Consider the following 23,508-nt stretch of genomic DNA (forward strand, 5'->3'; position numbering starts at 1 on the left):
AAAAGCTCCGCAGGTCATTCTAATGGGAGCCAAGTAAGAGTCACTCAAAAGTGAGTATTTCCCATATGGATTACAACTGCATATATGCTTAGAAGCATTTTTTTTTTGCTTTTTATCCCCTCAAATAGTGTTGAACACAAATGTGTTCCAGGTGCTTGGTTCTCAGTGTGGGGCCATCGTTTCCATTTCTCCTCAGGAAGCTGTGTTTTACGATCCCTTTGCAGGCAGAGCCCCACCAACCAGGCCTGGCGATCATGACATCCAATTCCAGGGTCTGCAGAGGAGCCCTTCTTTCCGAGTGAGCCACGAGGCTGCCTGCCCTGGTGTTTGGCTTCAGGCAGCTCTGACATCAATCTGTCATTCCAGAGGACACTTTTAGATGTAAGTCTGCTGGTGTGGGGACTTTATGAGAACAGGAATCCCTGGCTGTGAAATTGCTGGCATTTCATGATGTGAGAGAAGATTTACAAGCTCCATGCTGAGCCAGGCTCTTAACACAAGCCCAAGCGGTTACACAATCCAGCCTGCCAGGCAGGCAGAATGCGCAGGGAGCGGCAGGTGGGAGGAAGGGGAAGCCGCCACTTTACCATGCTCAGAACGCCTGGCCCTATCCAAACGCCCACTGGGGGCTTAGTGCAAAGTTGCCTTAGCTGTATTCACTGCAGCACGGGTCACTCTGCAGATCTTAGTAAGCAAATGGGCAGTGGTATGTTGTGAGACTGTGGATTCAGAAAGGAAGGAATTTCAAAGGTCACTCTCTCCTGTCCTCTCCTGATGCTCCCCTCCCACCTTCCTAGCTAAAAGCTAACTCCTACTCCCCAATCCAAAGGAAACACAAGCATGCCCTCTCCCATAATCCTGTTCATTTCTTTTTTTTTTTTTGCATAACCCTATCTCTACTGTGTATGTATACATTTTAGTTTTTTCATGGCTTTTTTTTTGTGTGTATGTGTGTGTTGTTTATCTCTCCTGCTTGAATGTGAGCTTTCTAAAAGCAACAGCTTTGCCTGTCTTGTCAGTTTTACTTCTGGCATTCAAATCATTGCTAGACCTCAGTACATCCAGACGTTGCTAGACCTCAGGCGCTGGCCTGTAAGGTCCTGAGCGCCCTGCTTCCGGTATCCAAATATTCATTCATTCATTGAATGCACAGTTTTACCACTGTACCTGCTCAGGTCTCCTAAGCTTAGTGGTGGCCTCATCACACTGATTTTCACCTTGATAGGTTGATTCAATGAATGAATTAATGACTGTTGTGATTCTGCCAGGGGCAGAGAGCTCAGGACCTTATGGATCAGCCCAGCCTGGGTCTGATGGCTCTCACTCTTGGCCCCTCCTCATTTTTCCCTGCTGTCTCCCTGTGTGTACCCGCCTTCATTGTCTTCACTTGTAAGGCCACTCTGAACTAGCCTGCTCCTCTTGGAGCCCCCCAGAGATTCAAAAACAGCAGCTGCATGCTTTTCAAGATGAATGTCTGTGTTTCTTTTAGCTGTCTCTCGTGTGTCATTGTCATCCTACTCACCATCCTCGGGAGGGGTCTAGTGAGCCATTGTCCCTCAATAAGTTGGGTTAAGTCTTTGAGATTCTTAGTAAGTCTTGGCAGTTTGCAGATTTTGAGACACTTCCCACTCAACACTTAGCTCATTTCTTCATGCTCAGATTTTTCATGTAGAAAAACAGTCAGTGGGTTTAATTGAGGATTGGTGCTTTTAACCAATTCTCTCTCTGTTTCTTTGCCCAAATTTTCTAGTGGACAACGGCCAAAAGTAGGGGCCCCTGGATCTTCAGGGTCAAATGGCCCTATTGTTTCCCCCATACCAGAAGTATTTTATGGTCCCACCCTACAGAGAAGAGGGGGCCAGCCCCCTGTCTCTCACTGAAGGGCAGTCTCACTTGGGAGGGGTGGAGTATGTGGGGCCTTGGACCCCTAGGGTACTTTTCCAGAGTCTGAGATGAAGGGGTTGTGCTGTTTGAAAATGGACATATGGGCTGGGTGCAGTGGCTCACACCTGTAATCCCAGGACTTTGGGAGGCCGAGGCAGGTGGATCATGAGGTCAGGAGTTCGAGAGCAGCCTGGCCAAGATGGTGAAACCCTGTCTCTACTAAAAATACAAAAATTAGCCAGGTACGGTGGCGGGCACCTGTAATCCCAGCTACTCGGGAGGCTGAGGCAGGAGAATCTCGAACCTGGGAGGCGGAGGTTGCAGTGAGCCGAGATTGCGCCACTGCACTCTAGCCTGGGTGACAGAGCAAAACTCTATCTCAAAAAAAAAAAAGAAAGAAAAAGAAAATGGACATATGATATTCTTATTATTCTCACAATTTAATCTATAAATTCAATTTTGTGGCCTTGTGGGGAGAGATATCTAAGTGTGCAGGTTTATGAAGGTTGGGACACTGGCTGGGACTTGGCACCTGTCAGGTCTCCTATGCTTAGAGTGGCCTCACCACACTGACATCCAACTTGCATGTTGATTCTGACTTCCCCCTCTTCCAGCTGGGCACGGTGCTCCTTTTGGTCCAGGTGCAGAACCCAAGTGTACAACAGGATGATCCCTGCTCCGCCTCCTTGGAGGGGTGTTCCTCCCAGGAGGAAACCATGTGGAAGGGCTTGATAAACTAGCAGGTGGCCAGCAGGGAAGGGTAGGTGTTGCCTCAGGGCATCTGGTACCCATCAGCCACTGCTCTATCCTGGGTCCCAGGTAGTCTCCAATCTCTGAAGAGGGCCCTGAGCCCTGAACAGGCAGGTGTTTGTTTATCAGAGATTTCTGGATGATCTTGCAGGTGACAGGGAGGAGCAATGATTACATATGTCCCTTGCTTGACAATCGTTCCATTCATTCATCTGCCCATTCCCTTGCCCAGCCGACAGGTGCTCTGGGCCCATGCAGCCAGGCCCTGCGCCGCGTTCCTCTCTCCTCTTTCCCTCTTCTTGCTGCTCCACCTCCCTTCACAAAGGAATTTATGGAGACTTTCAAATAAAACATTCAGCCATAAAAAACTAAATGCCCAAGAACACTCAATTATGCAAAAATGCTGCTTAATTTTCATGAAAAAATTTTAAATAAGAAAGTACCCAAATGAGAGTTTTGTAGAAACATCCACATCAATTTCTGGCTGAATAAAATACCCCGAGTCATTTCTTATTGAAAGTCTACGCACTTCAGTATCATTTGGAAAAATAATCACGGCTTACATATTTCATAGTGGAGAGTTGAGAGGGCAGGGATTCGGGTGACAACTTTATTAAAGAAAAGGACAAAGTGGGTTTCGTTATCCATGGAATCCTGCTTGGGCTGCTGGGATTCAGATAAGTGTCAGTGTCACTTAGAAGGGTGACTTAGGATTATATACTGTCACAAAACAAGTAACAAAATTTAAAAGGCTGGTTGTTTGGGGGCCTTATGAAGACGTGTTATCTGTTGTCTTAATGATGAGAGAAGCCCCATTCTATGGATGTGGCTGGGCAATTATGTGGGGTGCCTGCTCTGATGGCCACTTCTACCACCATCAAACCCCTGGCATCTAGAACTCTGAGCATCACCATCCACTACTGCCCATCTGGTTCACAAATGGCAGGGCCCACAACACAGAGGTAAAGTCAACATTTTATTTGGAGATGTTTACTGCTGCTACTAATTGAAACCCACCGTCAGAGCATCAGACCTATAATGGACATTCTTGGGGACCATAGCCCACCCACTTATCAGCCCTCACCAGTTTTTGGATCCCAGTTTAGGTGCAAATCTCTTTGTGCCTCAGTCTCCCCACTTCTAACATGGGTAATTGCACAAGGATTAGCTCTAGGAATCTTATAGCAGCTGCTGTTGTGTAAACAATAAGAGGTTCAGAGTGTTCTGAGGAGCCTCCTGATGTTCCAGAAGGTCTGTGTCATTGAGTCTATGAAATTTGAGGACCAAAGGGCCTCCGAAGATGGGAACACATTGTCCCCTGCCACGCTGGTGTGCACGCTGTGTACCCTGGCTCTGCGGCTCCCTCAGACATCTCACTCACCCCCAGCCAAGGTTGGTTGTTCTAAACCCCCCACCTTCAGAACATTTATAGCTTTAATTGTGACATGAGGGCCACAGTGCCTCCCCACTCTGGCCTATTTCTGTCAGAGCCAAGTTAAGAGGGGGTGACCTGACACTCGTGGCATGTGCAGCCTGAAAGGAGCAGCTGGAGCTGTCTGAGCACATGGGCGTTGGCTCCGGGCAGTGCAGGCTCGAATCCCAGCTCCGCCATGAACGGCCATGTGCTCTTGGGACTGACTTCTCTAATCTTGCTGAGGCTCAATTCTCCATCTCTAAATCAGGGGTTAAAAGCACCTACCATACACACAGTGTTGCTGTTCAAAGTGAAATATGCGCAATGGGCATAGTGTGCTGCTTGGCACAAAATAGGTGCTTGGTTAATGGGAGTGGCCTTCCTCCCCACCAGCTTCCTTCCTAGTGCAGCAGACACTCGGCAGGTGTGAGCTGCCCAGGCCAGTCTGGGAGAAGTGGTTTTTCCTGCAGTCCTGGGCTCCACAGTGGGGCCAGTTCTCAGACTTGCCTTGCTTGGCCATTGGCAGGGCTTCCAGAACCTTCTACTGTTTCTGGCAGCAGAGGGAACAGGGGCTCCTCAGAACTCGCCTTCCACCCAGTCCCTGTACCAATGCTGATCCCTGCCTTGAAGTGACTGCTCTGGGGTCCCAGGCTCTCCCCAGCCTCTCTTTCCACGTCTGTATGTACCAGCCCTGGGGGGCCCAGACTCTGATGAACAACTGTAGGAATCTCAGCTCTTAACTCTAGCCAGACACATGATCATCTAGTTGTAAGGCCCTTTGGTCATTTGCTTATGAGGACCGTTTTGGAGAATATATGACATTTCCAAGAACACAGGGAATGTTTCTGCCCACCCCTCCCCAAGCACCCCCCACCCTACCTCTTTCTCTCCCTCTCTCTTGCATCTTGGCCCACATAATCCCTAACTCCAGGTGCTTGACCACTGGGCTCATATCTTGTTGTTCTTGCTTGCCTGGTTTGGTTTCATTTTTCCTGCAGGTTTTTGGGTAAATCATCTTTGATCCTTTTGAAAGTAAACAATGAGTAAATAAATCTGAGTGGAAGCTCTCTCAAACATTAACTCCTGTTGCACAGTTAGCTAGTTTCTGTGTTGACCTCAGAATCGAGGTTTTCTAACAATCTGTTTATTGAAGAGTTTCTGGAGCTTACAAGTTAAAACATACTTGTTACCATGTGCAGTTACTAATTTATGTTCATCAGAACTCCTTCAATACTGTGTAAGCAGTCAATACAAAACACAGAGATAAATCAGGTGCAGAGGGCGGACTACAGCTGAGTAGCAGAATCATTTTGTTGTTGGTCAAGGAAACTTCTTGTTCACATAGAGTTTATGTCATAGACCAACTTATTATGAAAATAAGCAAATGCTATATTTACTTACAAAATTTAGTACCATATAACTTTTATGAAGTATGTTTATGCAAATTTTTTTTTTTTTTTTTTTTTTTTAGAAACAGTCTTGCTCTGTTGCCAGGCTGGAGTACAGTGGCACGATCTTGGCTCACTGCAATCTCCACCTCCCGGGTTCAAGCGATTCTCCTGCCTCAGACTCCTGAATAGCTGGGACTACAGGCATGTGCCACCACATCCGGCTAATTTTTTGTATTTTTTTTAGTAGAGATGCGGTTTCACCATGTTGGCCAGGATGGTCTCAATCTCCTGACCTCATGATCCACCCGCCTTGGCCTCCCAAAGTGCCGGGATTGCAGGCATGAGCCACTGTGCCCGGCCTGCAAATTCTTTTAAAGTACACTTTTATAGTTGTATCATGCCAGTGTAGACTAACCTCTGTAACAACCAACCTTCAAATGTCAATGTCTTAATATCTTACTTTCATATCAAAATACGAAGTGAGTCAGCAGGGAGACTGTTCCAGTGTCATTCAGGGACCCTGACTTCTTCCATCCTGTGGTTCTACCTTACCCTGGGTACTCTTCACTCAACTTATGGATGGGCAAAGGGAAGCGTTCATCTGAGGTGGTCGTGTGAGTCTGTGTGAGCCTGCAAGCACTGCCCATCTCTTACACCCACACCCCATTGGCCAGAACTCTGTTCTCTGATAAACAGTGGCATCGTTGTTGTGCTTGACCACAAGAAAAGGAACTGTGTGTCCAGAAAAGAGAGAAGATGCATGTAGCTGAGGAGTGGCAGTTTCGGCTGTAAATATATAACCTCACCCAAGAGGGTGCTTCATCTAAAAACTTGCAGTAGGCAGAATGATGGTGTCCCCAGTGACGTCCACGTCCTGATCCCAGAATCTGTGACTATGTCACCTTACATGCACAAGGACCTTGCAGATGGGATTAAGCTGAGAATCCTGAGATGGGGATGTTTTCCTGGATAATCTGGGCAGGCCCAGTGTCATCACAAAGGTCCTTAGAAGTGGAAGAGGGAGGCAGGAGAGTCAGAGAGAGGTTTGAAGATGCCGTACTGAAGGCTTTGAAGGTGGAGGAAAGGGCAAGGAACCCAGGCAGCCTCTGGAAGCAGGAAAAGGTGAAGGAATGAATCCCAGGAGGACGCAGCCCTGCCAGAACCTTAATGTCAGCACAGTGAGACCCATTTTGGACCTCTGATCTTTAAGACTATGAGACAATAAATCTGCATTGTTGTAAGCCTCCAAGTTTGTGGCAATTTGTTACAGCAGCCATAGGAAATGGATACGGAGCTCTCTCAATGTTGTATCCCTACCATGTGCCTGACCCATTGGAGGTTCACCCAGTAGGCACATTTTTTTCATGTGGGCTTCAGTGGGGGAGCAAAGGGCACCTGTGAAGCAGGAACTGAAATGATGGGGGAAGGGGGGACCATGTCCTAAAGGTTAGGAGAGTGTTTTCACGAAGCCAAGGTAAGAGAGGGTGACTGAAATTGCAAAAAGGAGATGCCATGGAAGGCGATGTCCTGGAAGCCACAGAGTAAGAAGCACACCTGTTCCTTTCCTCCTGCCTCTTTGGGCCAGCATGTGGGGAATGGAGTGGTGTCTGATGATGACGAGGTGGCATCTGGGTAGCCATGTTTCTCTTCTGGTGAGGGAGGAGTGTGGGAGCAGAAGGATCACAGAGGAGACAGGGAGAAAACAGGAGAATGGTTAGGAGCTCAGACTCAGGAGTTAAACTGCTAGGGTTTGAAGCATCTTCACTCCCCTTCCTGTTACCTAGCAATGTAAACATAGGTATTCTATCTTCTGGCTGTGTAACAAGCCACCCCAAAACCCAGTAGAGTAAACATCCATTTTGTTATGCTTAGTCTGTGGGTCAGACAGGGCACAGTGGGGACAGGATTTCTCTGATCTATGACATCTGGGCCTCAAAGGGGAAGGTTCAATGTCTGGGGATGACTCAACAGCTGGGGACTAGAATCACCTGGATTTCCACCTAGACTGGAACACCTGCATGTGAGCTCTCTGTGTGTGCTAGGATTTCTCATAGCATGGCAACTTTGGGTCACCCGACTTCTTTCTTTGAAGTCCAGGCTTCAAAGGTAAGTGCCAGGCTGGGCTTGGTGGCTCATGGCTGTAATCCCAGAAATCTGTGAGGCTGGGGAGGGAGGATTGCTTGAGGTCGGGAGTTTGAGACCAGCCTGGACAACATAGCAAGACCCTGTCTCCATTAAAAAAAAAAAAAAAAGGCGAGTGCCCCAGCTCATAAGATGGAACTTGTAGTATCTCTTATGACTAAGCCTCAGAAGTCATGGTAGGTCACTTCTGCTTCATTGTATCGGTTTACAGTCAAAGCCCACCCAGATTCAAGAAGGGCATCAGACTCTGCCTCTTAATAGGGCCCTGGCAAGGTCCAAGCAGAGCATATCAGTTGGCAGATATTGTTGCAGCTGCCTTTGGAGAATACAGTCTGCCACATTTGGCAATTTCTTTACCTCCTCTGAGATTTGGTTTCTTCATCAGGAAGATGGTGGTGACACTGTGACATTCTCATCTGGATTAAGCATGGAAAGCCTTTGGCAGTGCCTGGTATGTGATAGTCATAAGTGTCCTGAGACAGCAGAGCTCATGTGCATTCTTTCTCGTGGCTGCATCCACAGTGCCTCCTACAGTGCCTGGCATGTGAATGAACTTGAAAGGGCTGTGTCAGATTGTCAGTGTATCCAGTAGTTATTGCTGTGTAACAAACCACCCCAAAACTTTGTGGCTTAAGACAACAGCCATTTTATTTGCTGTGGGTTTTGTGATTTCAGCTGGGCTCAGCTCTCCTGGGATCGTTCATGCTGTTGCAGTTCCTGGCAGTGTGGCTAAGGCTAGGTCTTCCAAGGTGGCTTTACTCATGCATCTAGCAGTTAGTGCTGGCTGTCAGCTGGAACACCTTGGTTGGCGTCCACATGGCCTGTTCAGCAGGCTAGCTCAGGCCTATTCGCATCCTGGCCTCAGGGCTCCCACTGTAGCCAGGAGAGCAAGCCCTGGTAAGTGGGTGCTTCATAAGCCTCTATCTGTGTCTCATTTGCTCATTTCCTATTGTCCACAGCAAGTCACGTGGATTCAAGCCTGGGTTCAAGGGATGAAGAAATAAACTCCACTGCTTGGTAGGAGAAACAGTAAAGTCATATCGCAAAGTGCACAGAGATGGGAGAAATCATTACAGTGATCTTTGCAAAGTTTCCCACAATCAATAACTGAAATAACTGAAAGGCAGGCTAGAGGTTGGGAAGGGGTGGAGGCTCAGTTAGCCTGAGATGGAGGTGGCAGGGAGAACCGCTGAGCACATGCAGTTGATCCATGGACACGTGTCAGGAGGCTTCACTCCAACTTCTGGGTTACACCACAGGGAAATGGATTGTTTCACATAACAGGGAGTGCAGAGGCAGGACAAGCAGCTCAGCTGAAATGGCCACTCAGCAAGGTCCTCTGCCACCAGGTTCTTTCCATCCACTCTCTGTCCTTTTTGGCAAGGACTTTGTCCCTTAGGCTCTCGTAAGATGACTGCAGCAACTACTGGAGTCACATCTAGGCACAGGTGGGGAAAGATCAGAAACCTTTCTCCAAATCCAGCCCAGCAGTCTTCCTCTTATGGTTCCTTGGCAAGGACTGGGCCAACAGGATGGGACTACCATGGTTGGCTACGTGGTTTCCCAGGGCTGTGTAACAAAGTACCATGCGCTGGGTGGCTTGAAGAAACAGAATTGTATTTTCTCACACTTCTGGAGGCTGGAAGTCCAAACTTGAGGTGTCAGCAGGGCCATTCCTCCTCTAAAGGCTGCAGGGGAATCCTCCCTTGCCTCTTCCTAGCTTCTGGTGGTTTGCTGGCAAGTCTTGGCCTTTGTGGCTCGTTTATGAATGATTCCAATCCTCTGTCTTCACATGGCCTTCCCTCTGTGTCTTCACATCAGGTTCCCTGTAGGCATGTCTGTGTCCAAATTTCTCCTTTTCATAAGAATACCAGTCAGATTAAGTCCCACCCAAATAACCTCATTTCAACTTGATCTTCTCTGTAAATACCCTATTTCCAAATAAGGTTACATTCTGAAGCACTGGAGGTTAGGATGCTGACATATCTTTTTTAAGGAACACAATTCAACCCATTATCCTGGCTAAGAAGATGAATCATCCGAGGTGGAATAGATGTTGGGAGCGAACCACGGTGACCCCTACAGCCACCGAATGAATCAATGAGTAAGTGAATGAGTGAACGTGGTACACAGGGCTTCACACAGAGTCAAGCGATAGCTTGCTGGTGAGCCTTAGAGTATAATTTTAGCCTTGGAACTCACTGAGGATATTTGGGCACTTGTGCCTTCTGCTTACGACAGATTGTTGATCACAGTTATGATTTATCTCCGGCTGCGTCTTTGGGCAGGAACGCAACCCCTCGAGGAGAACAAATCCTGCTCCTCTGGGGAATTTCAATGAACCACATTATGACATGGTTTCAAGGAATGTATCGTGGTGGAAAAGTCCAGCCTGCTTATACAGACACTCAGCAAGTAACTACCAAGCACCCCCTCATACACACAAACCATCATCACCAGGGCAACCGCAGGACAGCAGACGGCTATCTAGCAACACAACCTCCCCCTCCAGCACCTTCCATTACCCTAAGGCAGCTCCGTGGGTGGAACAATTCGATTTCACTCGGGGAAGGAGAGGGCACCCATGGAGACCCTACTGTCAAAGCTTACTGAGGTTGCCTTGTTTTAGAATCTGCTTAGGTCTACACTGTCTCAAAATGTACTATGCACTTCTTAAGAAGCGAAACTTAAAATGTGCACCCACCATTGCAAGTTCTGAGTAAATACATAATGCCAGATTAGGGACTGCCACATTTCTGAGTAGGCACTGTGTTCTTTTGAGGAGGAGGGAACTGGGTGGAGTTGGGGCTTCAGAGTGCCCCTGGGAATGTCTAGAGTTAAAAGTAAAAACCTCCTTATCTTAGACTCTTAGAGATTCATCATAGCATATCCTTTAAATTTTGCAGTTCTATCCACAGAGAGCTAGCAGTCACTCAGTTTTTATTGGAATTGTTTTTTCTTTCAAGAACAGGTGTTTTGACTGATGGACAGGGGAGAGAAGTGGGGCAGAGAAATCCTTCTGCAGCCTGGGAACCTTGAGGAGGGCGGACCTACACTAACATGGGTACTCAGGAGCTGCTGAGTGGTAGAGAAAAAGGCACAGAAGTGGAAGGAGAAGGACAGTAGAAACCGCTATGATTCCGCCCAGCACAGGGACATGGGAAGCCATCAGTCTTCCCACCTATAGCAACCTTTGCTGGCTGGAAGAGTGATTTCTTTGTCCAATAGCAGTGCCTTCTCTTAGAGACTCCCTCTGCTAGTTAATGGTGCCACCATCCAGCCTCCCTCCTCCTTTGTCTCTGTTCTACCTCGAATCCTTCTCTTCCTCCCCATTTCCATGATGATGCTTAATTCAGATCCTGAATTCCTTCCTGTCCTCCTCCCTCTGCCTCTTTCATTCTCCACTCTGCCCAGATGGTCTTGCTGAACAGCTCATCCGATCACACCACTCATGCAGGACATCTTTCATTTGCTCCTCTGATCCACTCTCTGCCCTTCTCTATCCTGCTTTTTGCCCTGGGAGGCTGACCCATATGGGCCATGACAATGGCCTCCCTTGGCCCTGGCTTCTGTTCGGTTTGGCCAGTGTTAGGGAACCTGCAGGGGGTCAGATGGTGGGGAGAGTGAGGTTGGGGTGTTTATGCCCTAGCTTCCTCACTGCAACCAAAGGCCACAGCTTCTTCCAAAGTGACCTTCACATGACTTCAGCAACTGCTCCTTCCGAATCTCTTCCTGCTCGGTAGCCCTGACATCACTTGCTCTGCATAGAGCATTACACCTAGTAGTGGTACTACACACTGCCCAAACCTTAGTAAATAGTCTCTTCATAAGACTCCTCAAATTACCCTCATCTGAATGTGTCATCTCTTTCTGCTGGGTCCCTGAGTGATTCAGCTCTCCTATTCAAAACCCTCAATGGTTCCCACAGGCCTTTAAAATAAAGTCCCAAGCTGGGCACTGTGGCTCACACCTGTAATTCCAACACTTTGGGAGACAGAGGCGGGCAGATCATCTGAGGCCAGGAGTTCGAGACCAGGCTGGCCAACATGGCAAAACCCCATCTCTACTAAAAATATAAAAAAATTAGCCAGGCATGGTGGTAGGTGCCTGTAATCCCAGCTACTTGGGAGGCTGAAGCAGAAGAGTCACATGAACCTGGGAGAGGAGGAAGCTGCAGTGAGCCAAGATTGTGCCATTGCACCCCAGCCTGGGCAGCAAGAGCAAAACTCCGTCTCAAAAATAAATAAATTAATTAATTAAATAAAGTCAAGTCCCCATTGATGATTTTGAGATTGAAAGCCCTGCATCATCCAGCCCCAAGTTACCTTTCCAGCTTCATGCTTGCCACTGGCCCTCACTTACTCCAGAATCTAATCATAGTGGGTGATTTGCATTTCCTCTCAGACATTTGCACCTCTGCACACACTGTGCCTTACTTCTGAGCTGCCTTTCTCCCCTTATTGGCCTCAGGAAAACATGGTTATCTTTTTTTTTAAATTTTTATTTTTATTTTAAGTTCTGGGGTACATGTACAGGACTTGCAGGTTTGTTAAATAGGTAAACGTGTGCCATGGTGGTTGGCTGCACCTATCAACCCCTCACCTAGGTATTAAGCCCAGCATGCATTAGCTATTTTTCATAATGTTCTCCCTCCCCCATCCCACTCCCCAAAATGTCCCGGTGTGTTTGTTCCCTTCCCTGTGTTCTCGTGTTCTCGTTGTTCAACTCCCACTTATGAGTGAGAACACGCGGTGTTTGGTTTTCTGTCCCTGTGTTAGTTTGCTGAGAATAATGACTTCCAACTCCATCCATGTCCCTGCAAATGACATGATCTCATTCCTTTTAATGGCTGCATAGTATTCTATGGTATATATGTATCACATTTTCTTTATCCAGTCTATCATTGATGGGCATTCGGATTGATTCTATGTCTTTGCTATTGGGAATAGTGCTGCAGTGAACATACGTGTACACGTATCTTTGTAACAGAATGACTTACATTCCTTTGGGTATATACCCAGTAAAGGGATTGCTGGGTCAAATGGTATTTCTGGTTCTAGATCTTTGAGGACTCACCACACCATCTTCCACAATGTTTGAACTAATTTACATTCCCACCAACAGTGTAAAAGCATTCCTATTTCTCCACAGCCTCGACAGTATCTGTTGTTTCTTGACTTTTTAATAACTGCCATTCTGACTGACATGAGATGGTATTTCAACGAGATTTTGGTTTGCATTTCTCTAATGATCAGTGATGTTGCGCTTTTTTTTTTTTTAATGTTTGTTGACCGCATGAATGTCTTCTTTTGCGAAGTGTCTGTTCATGTCGATACCATTCAGGACATAGGCATGGGCAAAAATTTCATGACCAAATTGCGAAAAGCAATTGCAACAAAAGCAAAAATTGACAAATGGGATCTAATTAAACTAAAGAGCTTCTGAAAGCAAAAGAAACTACCATCAAGGTGAAAAGGCAGCCTACAGAATGGGAGAAATATTTTGCAATCTATCCATCTGAAAAAGGTCTAATATCCAGAATCTACAAGGAAATTAAACAAATTTACAAGAAAAAAATAATCCCATTAAAAAGTAGGCAAACGACATGAACGCGTCTATCTTTTAAGGCTCACATAAAAGTGTTAAACGTCTAGGGCAGTTCCTGGTAATTGGCAAATTCTCAGTCACTACATACGTGATGAATAAGTAAATAAAGAAATAAATAAATAAAAATTATTCAGCGCCTTGTCCTTTTCTTCAGGTCCCGTGTCATGTATGCCTGGTATCATGTAAAGGCATGTTTATGGATACAGGACTTTATCCTGAATGAAAGTGATTTTGTACTAAGGTAAACCCCAGGCACTATACGGTCTTCTGCCCTAAGTTTTGGGGGTGAATGGCAAAGGGGAAATGAGGCTTCTAAGCACAAACCAGCACAAAGTTATATAACCTTGATCAAAGCTTGGGAGGGAAAAACGTCATCATCCCCATCAGGCTGTCTCCGATGATTCCTGGATGAATCACTGTTGGAAAAAATAAGAGTAAATGTTCTCAAGCAGCAGACATGTAATCAGTGGGAAAATTCTTCCCTTTAGGGCTTTCTCATTCAGTAAATATTCCTTTGCTGTGAGTTTCCCCAAGAGGCGGTGCCATGGTGAGTTGCGGGGGGCAGCGGGAGGCAGCCCAAGTCCATTAGCAAGATTGCACTTGGAGCCAGGGCAGGGAGGCATGCTTGGGAGGGGGTCAGAGGGCCTGGAATGTTTTGGGTCTGTCCCCATTCAGGTGGGACCTCTAACAGAGCAATTCTCCAATCCTCCTTTGCTCTGGGTCTGGTGGCTAAAGAAATAATCTTCTAGAAAGTAAGAAACTCTGATTAGTGGGTCCCTGTGGAAAGGGAGGCTAAGGAAGAGGATTTAGCTTTTTCTCATTTTACACCTTTCTCTGTAAATAACATGCATGAGATCTTTTTTTTTTTTTTTTTTCTTTTAATGCCAAGGAGTTTGTCTCATCAGTGGGACTTTGGGCCACTTAGTTTTTACTTTTTTTTTCTTTCTTTTTTTTTTTATTATACTTTAAGTTCTAGGGTACATGTGCACAACGTGCAGGTTAGTTACATATGTATACATGTGCCATGTTGGTGTGCTGCACCCATTAACTCGTCATTTAACATTAGGTATATCTCCTAATGCTATCCCTCCCCCCTCCTCCCACCCTACAACAGGCCCGGGTGTGTGATGTTCCCCTTCCTGTGTCCATGTGTTCTCATTGTTCAATTCCCACCTATGAGTGAGAACATGCAGTGTTTGGTTTTTTGTCCTTGCGATAGTTTGCTGAGAATGATGGTTTCCGGCTTCATCCATGTCCCTGCAAAGGACATGAACTCATCATTTTTTATGGCTACATAGTATTCCATGGTGTATATTGCCACATTTTCTTAATCCAGTCTATCATTGTTGGATATTTGGGTTGGTTCCAAGTCTTTGCTATTGTGAATAGTTCCACAATAAACATACGTGTGCATGTGTCTTTATAGCAGCATGATTTATAATCCTTTGGGTATATACCCAGTAATGGGATGGCTGGGTCAAATGGTATTTCTAGTTCTAGATCCCTGAGGAATTGCCACACTGACTTCCACGATGGTTGAACTAGTTTACCGTCCCACCAACAGTATAAAAGTGTTACTATTTCTCCACATCCTCGCCAGCACCTGTTGTTTCCTGTCTTTTTAATGATTGCCATTCTAACTGGTGTGAGATGGTATCTCATTGTGGTTTTGATTTCCATTTCTCTGATGGCCAGTGATGATGAACATTTTTTCATGTGTCTTTTGGCTGCATAAATGTCTTCTTTTGAGAAGTGTCTGTTCATATCCTTTGCCCACTTTTTGATGGGGTTGTTTGTTTTTTTCTTATAAATTTGTTTGAGTTCATTGTAGATTCTGGATATTAGCCCTTTGTCAGATGAGTAGATTGCAAACATATTCTCCCATTCTGTAGGTTGCCTGTTCACTCTGATGGTAGTTTCTTTTGCTGTGCAGAAGCTCTTGAGTTTAATTAGATCCCATTTGTCAATTTTGGCTTTGTTGCCATTGTTTTTGGTGTTTTAGACATGAAGTCCTTACCCATGCCTATGTCCTGAATGGTATTGCCTAGATTTTCTTCTAGGGTTTTTATGGTTTTAGGTCTAACATTAAAGTCTTTAATCCATCTTGAATTAATTTTTGTATAAGGTGTAAGGAAGGGATCCAGTTTCAGCTTTCTACATATGGCTAGCCAGTTTTCCCAGCACTATTTATTAAATAGGGAATCCTTTCCCCATTGCCTGTTTTTCTCAGGTTTGTCAAAGATCAGATAGTTGTAGATATGCAGCATTACTTCTGAGGGCTCTGTTCTGTTCCATTGGTCTATATCTCTGTTTTGGTACCAGTACCATGCTGTTTTCGTTACTGTAGCCTTGTAGTATAGTTTGAAGTCAGGTAGTGTGATACCTCCAGCTTTGTTCTTTTGGCTTAGGATTGACTTGGCAATGCGGGCTGTTTTTTGGTTCCATATGAACTTTAAAGTAGTTTTTTCCAATTCTGTGGAGAAAGTCATTGGTAGCTTGATGAGGATGGCATTGAATCTGTAAATTACCTTGGGCAGTATGGCCATTTTCACGATATTCATTCTTCCTACCCATGAGCATGGAATGTTCTTCCATTTGTTTGTATCCTCTTTTATTTCATTGAGCAGTGGTTTGTAGTTCTCCTTGAGGAGGTCCTTCACGTCCCTTGTAAGTTGGATTCCTAGGTATTTTATTCTCTTTGAAGCAATTGTGAATGGGAGTTCACTCATGATTTGGCTCTCTGTTTGTCTGTTATTGGTGTATAAGAATGCTTGTGATTTTTGCACATTGATTTTGTATCCTGAGACTCTGCTGAATTTGCCTATCAGCTTCAGGAAATTTTGGGCTGAGACAATGGGGTTTTCTAGATATACAATCATGTCATCTGCAAACAGGGACAATTTGACTTCCTCTTTTCCTAATTGAATACCCTTCATTTCCTTCTCCTGCCTGATTGCCCTGGCCAGAACTTCCAACACTATGTTGAATAGGAGTGGTGAGAGAGGGCATCCCTGTCTTGTGCCAGTTCTCAAAGGGAGTGCTTCCAGTTTTTGTCCATTCAGTATGGTATTGGCTGTGGGTTTGTCATAGATAGCTCTTATTATTTTGAGATACGTCCCATCAATACCTAATTTATTGAGAGTTTTTAGCATGAAGTGTTGTTGAATTTTGTCAAAGGCCTTTTCTGCATCTATTGAGATAATCATATGGTTTTGTCGTTGGTTCTGTTTATATGCTGGATTACGTTTATTGATTTTCGTATGTTGAACCAGCCTTGCATCCCAGGGATGAAGCCCACTTGATCATGGTGGATAAGCTTTTTAAATTAAAAAACAAACCTAATACATGCTATTAAAAATCAGTGCAGCTACTGTACTTCTAGGATTTTCCAAGACAGCCCTGAGTTCAAATATGCTGTCCGTTTGGTCTCATACACTAAAGAAATGTCCCAGAAGTTTTAACAGGATTTAGAAATGAAACTTCCTCCCCAACTTGGAAGTACTGCCAAATCTTAGATCAGACCTCAGGTTCCAATTTCTAGTATAGAAAATGTATTCAAAATTTTTCTTTAATAAGAACATTCCTTTTTTTTTTCCTCTCTGGGAGTCCTCTCCAAATGCTCAGAATAATAATAGATTAACATTTTTAGGAATCTGAGGATGTGAACATGCCTTTATAGAGTTGTGTGTGTCTGCCAACCCCTAAGCTTAGAAGAGTGGTTCCCCAGGTACTAGGACCACCAGGGGGCACCCACTGTGTCCAGAGATGCAGGGGCACTTTCTGAGTTGTCCCCAGTTATAGATCCTGCCGATGACAGGACTGCTGCTGTCCATTCCTGTTCCAAGGTCTCATCTTTTCTGTGCATCTTCATCTTACCTTTTCTTGGTGATTGCTGACTCTCCTACAGCAGAGACAAGATATTCCAAGAACCCGAGTCTGATGACATCGTTTGAGATTCTAGATCAAGCTTCTCTTAAAGGCAGGCCTATCATTATATTTTGTTACAAGCCCATAGATTCTCCTTTTTTGTTAAACTATTTATGTGAGTTTTTGGTCTTAATTGTAAGATTTGTAAGCCCCCATCCTGAGTCATCTCCTCTGACTTCCTGTCTGATGACTGGGGTCCCACTACCCTTGGACTAACCTTCACATGACAACTGCCCACCATGTCCTTAACCAGATGAGTCTGGAAACCACAATGAACTGAACCTGAGGTCGGGAAGTAGTGTGCTTCGCTATGGAGGGCTGCAATAGCAGAGTCTGGAACAATGAGGCAGGGACCGGCAGTGAGAAGAGAGAGAAACAAAGGTGCCTACAGATTAATTTCTCTGGAGAAGTTTTTCCACCTGAAGCATCTCTGCAGGTCCAGCAATTCTGGACCTGTTGTCTCCTTCCCCAAGTATCTGTTGCAGTTGTCTAAAAAGGAGAGCAAAGGCACTACAACTTGGAAAACAATGTGTTGTTATCTGGTAAAGGTGAAGAAACACATACCCTATGACCTAGCAATTCCACTCTTAGATATAAACCCTGGGGAAATATGTGCACATTTACTTCAGGATATACATACCAAGAATACTTATTGCAGCATCACTCATAGTACTTAAAACCTGGAAACAACCCAAATGTTCATCAGTAGTAGTATGGATAAATAAATATGGCATATTTAGCCAGTGGAATACTATACAGCCATGAAAATTAATTCACTATAGCTACCACAACAACATGGATGAATCTCATAGACACAATTGAGCAAAAAAAGCCAGATATGGAGAAACCCCATAAACTCCATAATGTGATTCTATTCATGTAAATCTCAAAGTAGGTAAAAATGAAACTATTTTCTTTAGGGATGCAAACTCAGGTGGTAAAACTAAACGGAAAGGAAGGAGACACCACAAATTCTAGGGAAGAGGGGATGAGTATGATCAGATAGGGCCACGCAAGGGGTTTGGGGTGCTGTCAATGATTCACATCTTTTTTTTTTTTTGAGACGGAGTCTCACTCTGTCACCCAGGCTGGAGTGCAATGGCGCAATCTCAGCTCACTGCAACCTCCACCTCCTGGGTTCAAGCGATTCTCCTGTCTCAGCCTCCTGAGTACCGGGGATTACAGGCATGTGCCACGACACCTGGCTAATTTTTTTGTATTTTTAGTAGGGACGGGGTTTCACCCTGTTGGCCAGGCTGGTCTTGAACTCCTGACCTCAGGTGATTCGCCCACCTCAGCCTCCCAAGGTGCTGGGATTACAGGCGTGAGCCACCATGCCCAGCCAATGATTTATGTCTTGACATGAGTAGTGAGGACACGGGTGTTTGCTTTATAGTTATTTATTAGAATGTATAATTTTCTATGCACTTTTCTGCATGTGCATTCATTTTCATAATCTAAAAAGTAGAAGTGGGAGACAGCCTTGTTTTAAGAGGAGGTTGGATGACAGTGTCACCCTCCACTTTCTTTCCACTTCCAAATTTACCACTGTGGTCCCAGAAGAGAAGTCCCTGCTTGGTGCTTATGTCCCCACCCTTCTCCTGGATCCCCCATCCCCTGGGGATCAGTCCGGAGACCTCCAGCACTGTCAGAAGCAAACTCATCCTTGACTGCGCCTGACTCAGCCATCCCTGATGGCATCTTCTGGGCTCTTGTGCTCCCAAGGATGTAATTGAGTGTGCTATGTGGGGAGACAGTCTCATGATTTCCTTGGATGGAAACCAAGTGGAAATAAAAATAGTTGTGCCAGATTGTCGGTGTGCATCACAGCTCAGGAGTGGCCCTGGGATGCCTGGGCCTGGGCTGGAACCTGGCATCCATGTTGTATGCCTGATTTCCTCCACCTCCTCCGCTCAGGGTGCTGGTGTGTATGCCAGCTCTCTGAGTGAGACAGGAAGATTGCGTTTAGCTCAGGCACCTTATCAAGACTATTTCGGAGGGTTCAGAGGGCTTGTTTCTGAAGCACCCAGCAGGCAGCCTGGCATAAAGCAGGTGCTCAGTGACCAGTGGGTATCAGTTGGTCCCTTGCTGCTTTGAGTTGGGCAACACTGAGGTTGGAACTACAGAGGTCATTGCCCCTTAAGAAGAGCCTAGAGCAAGTTATCTCTGAGGCCCTCGGAAGCTTTGTTCAAGGGACGTTAAGTCCCTTTGTTTGGGGCTGGGGAGTACTGAGACTACAGTTTGGGAAAATGTTGGTCTCTGAGATGTAGGCTGCCTGATGACTAGCTGTGCAAACAGAACCTCAGACTTCCCTCTGAATTTCTTTCCTTTGACCCTTCAGGGTCAGCAAGCTCAGGGTCAGAAACCCTGCACTCAACTCCTTTGCTAGGGATTTGTGGAGGCTGATCAAAGCCCTCAAGGTGGCCAGGGCTGCTGGGCAATGTTGGCATCCTGCTGATACAAAAACTCAGCTTGGATCTCCAGCACCCTCTCCTCAGATAAAGCTGGTAATTTCCTGGAGCAACCACACTTGGAGAGAACCAAGCTTGCAGGGAGCTCAGAGCAGCCTAGGCAGGTCACAGTGGACAGGAGGGATGTGGGACTGGCAGGAGGAAGTCAGGAAGGAGCCTTGATCACTGACTGCAAATAAAAGCTTCATGTGGTGCAATGAAATCACCCTATATGGCTTGAGAGGAAATTCTCTACAAGGAGCTGCATGCAAATAGGTCATCAAGTAATGGCAAAAATATGCAGCCAAATGGAGGTGCCCCTGCAGTTTCTGTGTCTCCAAGGACTAGATAAACTCCAGGAAGGACTCAGGGCTTGATGCCACAAAGGATGGGGAATAAGAGATGCTCCCTCTGCCCCCATGAGCCCCCTTAGCCAGCCTCCTGCCTCCTGCTTCCCATCTCTCCAAGGGGATCCGCCCTGAGTCTGACCAGCATCCCCGTGTTCCCTGTGGCCGGGATCAGGCAGGGACACAGAGATTGCTTGAGACACTTTCTGGTGACTAATGCAGTATACTTGAACAGGAAACAGACTGGAAAGGACTTAGGAGGAGCTATAAATAGCCCATGTCCTAAAAAAATGAACTTGGGAAGAAATGGAATTAACAAACTGGGAGGAGAACAAGGAGATCACAGGCTCCAAGCAAGACCAAGCTTTCTCTTGGGAAATGAGCTTTTCTCCCAGATGGAGCTCCATCTGCCCTTGCAGGATCAGCTCCCCCAAGTGTGCCCTGCTCCACCCTGGGGTTGACCAGCCAGCTCAGCCTGCCTGCCAATATGATGCCTGGAATTGTCTGTGGTTCTGGGGACCAAGCCTTGTCAGGATCATCACGTAAGGGTGTGTATGTGCGGAAGGGTGGTGGCTGAGGCTCAGGATTCAAGGACTATGGACCATGGTGGGAAAGTAGAGAACTGGAGCAGTGACAGGTCAGGGACATCCCTTCTGATGTTCCTCAGTTCTCTCCTGTTCTCTGGGCTTCAGCAATCTGCTGTCTCTCGAACCCAGTGAGGGGAGGGGTGAGTCAGGCAGGAGAATGAGCTCAGGTAGGATGGCACATCAGCAGCCTGGAGTCTGACACCAGCCAAGACATTCAGTGGCAGAGTAATGTAGAATAAAACACTCCGTTTCACTAAGACTGGTTCCTTTTCTGTAAGATTGAGAGGTTAGACTAGTTCACTGGATTTGAAATATTTTTATTTTTTAAAGCTGCATAACCTTTCTCCAAAGGAAATCACAAGGAAAGAAGAGTACTGCCCTGGTTAAGGTGGGGACTCAGGGTTTCTCACACTTACACTCAACCATTTCCCTTGTGGTAGCCCTGAGAAACTGCCACAGTGCACCAGGGCGTCGCCCCGCACTGTTGAAAGCCGCAGGACTGGAGCACTTGGCAAGTTTGGCTGGCCACCCAAACACAGCTCCTCACAGTTTCTTTCTGTCTTTCCTTTCTCCATAGAGGCTGGAAAGCTAAAACAGTGAAAGGTAATCCTGAGCAATGGAGGCTTAACTAATGATGTCAGTCAAAACAGAGGAGGAACTTTTAATTCACACTCCCCAGCTAACTTCTTCCTCCTCTTCTTCTTTTTTTTTTTTTTTTTAAAGACAGCATCCTCCTGTCACTTAGGCTGGAGTGCAGTGGCATGATCATGGCTCACTGCAGCCTCAAACTCCTAGGCTCAAGCAATCCTCTTGCCTCAGCCTCCCAAGTAGCTGGGATGACAGAGGCATGCCACTATACGCGGCTCCTAGCAAACTTCTTAATATCCTCATTAGTTATTGTGATAGACTGATTGCAAAAACAGCCACAATCGTCTATCCCTTCCAGTCCACACCCTCTGCATCCTCAATCCACACCCTCTGCAATGTGACTGTGTAGCTCCTCCCATCAAGAGACAGAATCCATTTCCCCACCCTTTGAATATGGGCCGGCCTTGAAATTTGCTTTGAACAGTGTTTATTGAAAGTGACAATGTGCCAGCTCCACGCTTAGGTCTTAAGAAGCCTGTGTCTTCTACTCTCCCTCTCTTAAACCCGTGCTGCTGCCATGAGAACAAGCTGGGGCTAGCCTATGAGAAATGAAATATCACACAGAGCAGAGCCGAGTTGTCCCAGCAGAGGCCACCCCAGGCCAGCCATCCTCCAGCCAACCTGCCAGCAGACCCGAGATGCATGAGCAACTAGACTCATGAGAAATAATACATGTTGTTTTAAGGCATACGTTTTGGGGGTAGTCTATTTCTGTTCCAGTGTTTATTGTCGAGTAACACACCACCCCAAAACTTAGTGATTTAAAACAATGTATTATATACTCATTCATTACAATCTCCCAAGGTTCTACGCATTGACTAGTCGCCGTGGGGCAATTCCCACCTGGGGGCTTTCAGATGATTAGTCAGATGTCGGCTAGGGCTGCAGGTATCTGAAAGGTTCAGCTTGAGTGGGTGCCTGGGATGGCTCACCCAGGTGGCTGGCACTGGATGCCAGCTGTCATGCTGGACTCAACTGGGCTGTTGACTGCACATGGCCTCTGCATGGGCAAGGGCTTTTCACACCGGGGCGCTGGGTTCCACGAGGCAGGAAGAGGATGCTGCTAGGCCAGGTAAGAGTTGTGGCAGCACTGGCACGGCATCACTTTCTTTCTATTCTATTGGTCAAAACAATCACAGCATCGACCCTTGGAAACATAGATGTCACATCTTGATAGGGAAATGGCAAGGTCACATTTCAAAAGAGAAGATAGGATGGGAGATATTGTTGGGACCATCTTTGGGAAATACAATCTGCCACAGTTGCATAGCATTATTGAAGCAATGAGTAACACAGACAGACATTTTTATTTTCCAGGTCTCCATGTTCCTTGCAGCACTGCTTTCTGTCCAGCCTCCCTGCCTAACCACTTCATCACACAGGGAATGGCAAACACTGAGCAGCTGGGGGAAAGGCCTGCAGGGCCCTTCTGAGCTTTGTTGCCAGCTCTGGGGTCAGCAGGAAAGAATGCAGTGACTGACCAGTGATCACTGCCTCAAGGACCACGAGAAGAGGGGAAAGCCCTGGTATGAATGAGTTTGTACCCTTCACCTCGCTGCGTCTTGGTTTCCTCTTTTACATTTTTCTAAGGATTCTTCAGTATGGGTATGAGGAAATACAATTGTCTAATTTCATTAGAGAGTGGATCCAGGCAATGCAAGCCAAGTGCTTCGCCAGTACTAGGTGCGGTGGAGGAAAAAATTAGATTATTCACAGGTTCAAATTGAGATTCTCACCTTATTACTCACACGGAGAGACTAAAGGTATCAATTTCTGCTCTCCTCAGCCAGGCCTACCCACAGGAGCTAGAGATATTCAACTGCCTTATTTAGCTTCACCCAGGCCCAGGAGCTGCTGAAAGTAGACCTGGCCTGGTAGTGGGAACCCCATCTGGGCAGTGGGAGAGAAAGGGTTAAGATCTGTGATCATCGCATGTTCTTACTCATAAATGGAAGCCAAACAATGGGAACACATGGACACAGGGAGGGGAACAACACACACTGGGGCCTGTGGCAGGGGCAGGGGGAAGGAGAGCATCAGGTCAAATAGCTAATGTACGCTGGGCTTAATACCTAGGTGATGGGTTGATGGGTGCAGCAAACCACCATGGCACGTGTTTACCTATGTAGCAAACCTGCACATTCTGCACATGTATCCTGGAACTTAAAGTAAAACTAAAAAATTTTTAAAATAATTAAAAAGAAAAAAGATCTGCGTTTATGACCCAAGGTTCCTGAGAAGGCTCCCTGCCTTGGGCCTCCACCTCTGTTCTCAGCTCCAGCCTTTCCCCAGCCCAATCTGGGTAACTGAGCTTCTGCCCCAGGTTTTCCAGTGAGCAAGAAGTCCCCTTAACTCCATTCA

The sequence above is a fragment of the Gorilla gorilla genome, chromosome 9 (assembly GCF_029281585.2).
Source record: "Gorilla gorilla gorilla isolate KB3781 chromosome 9, NHGRI_mGorGor1-v2.1_pri, whole genome shotgun sequence".
Lineage (NCBI taxonomy): Eukaryota > Metazoa > Chordata > Mammalia > Primates > Hominidae > Gorilla > Gorilla gorilla.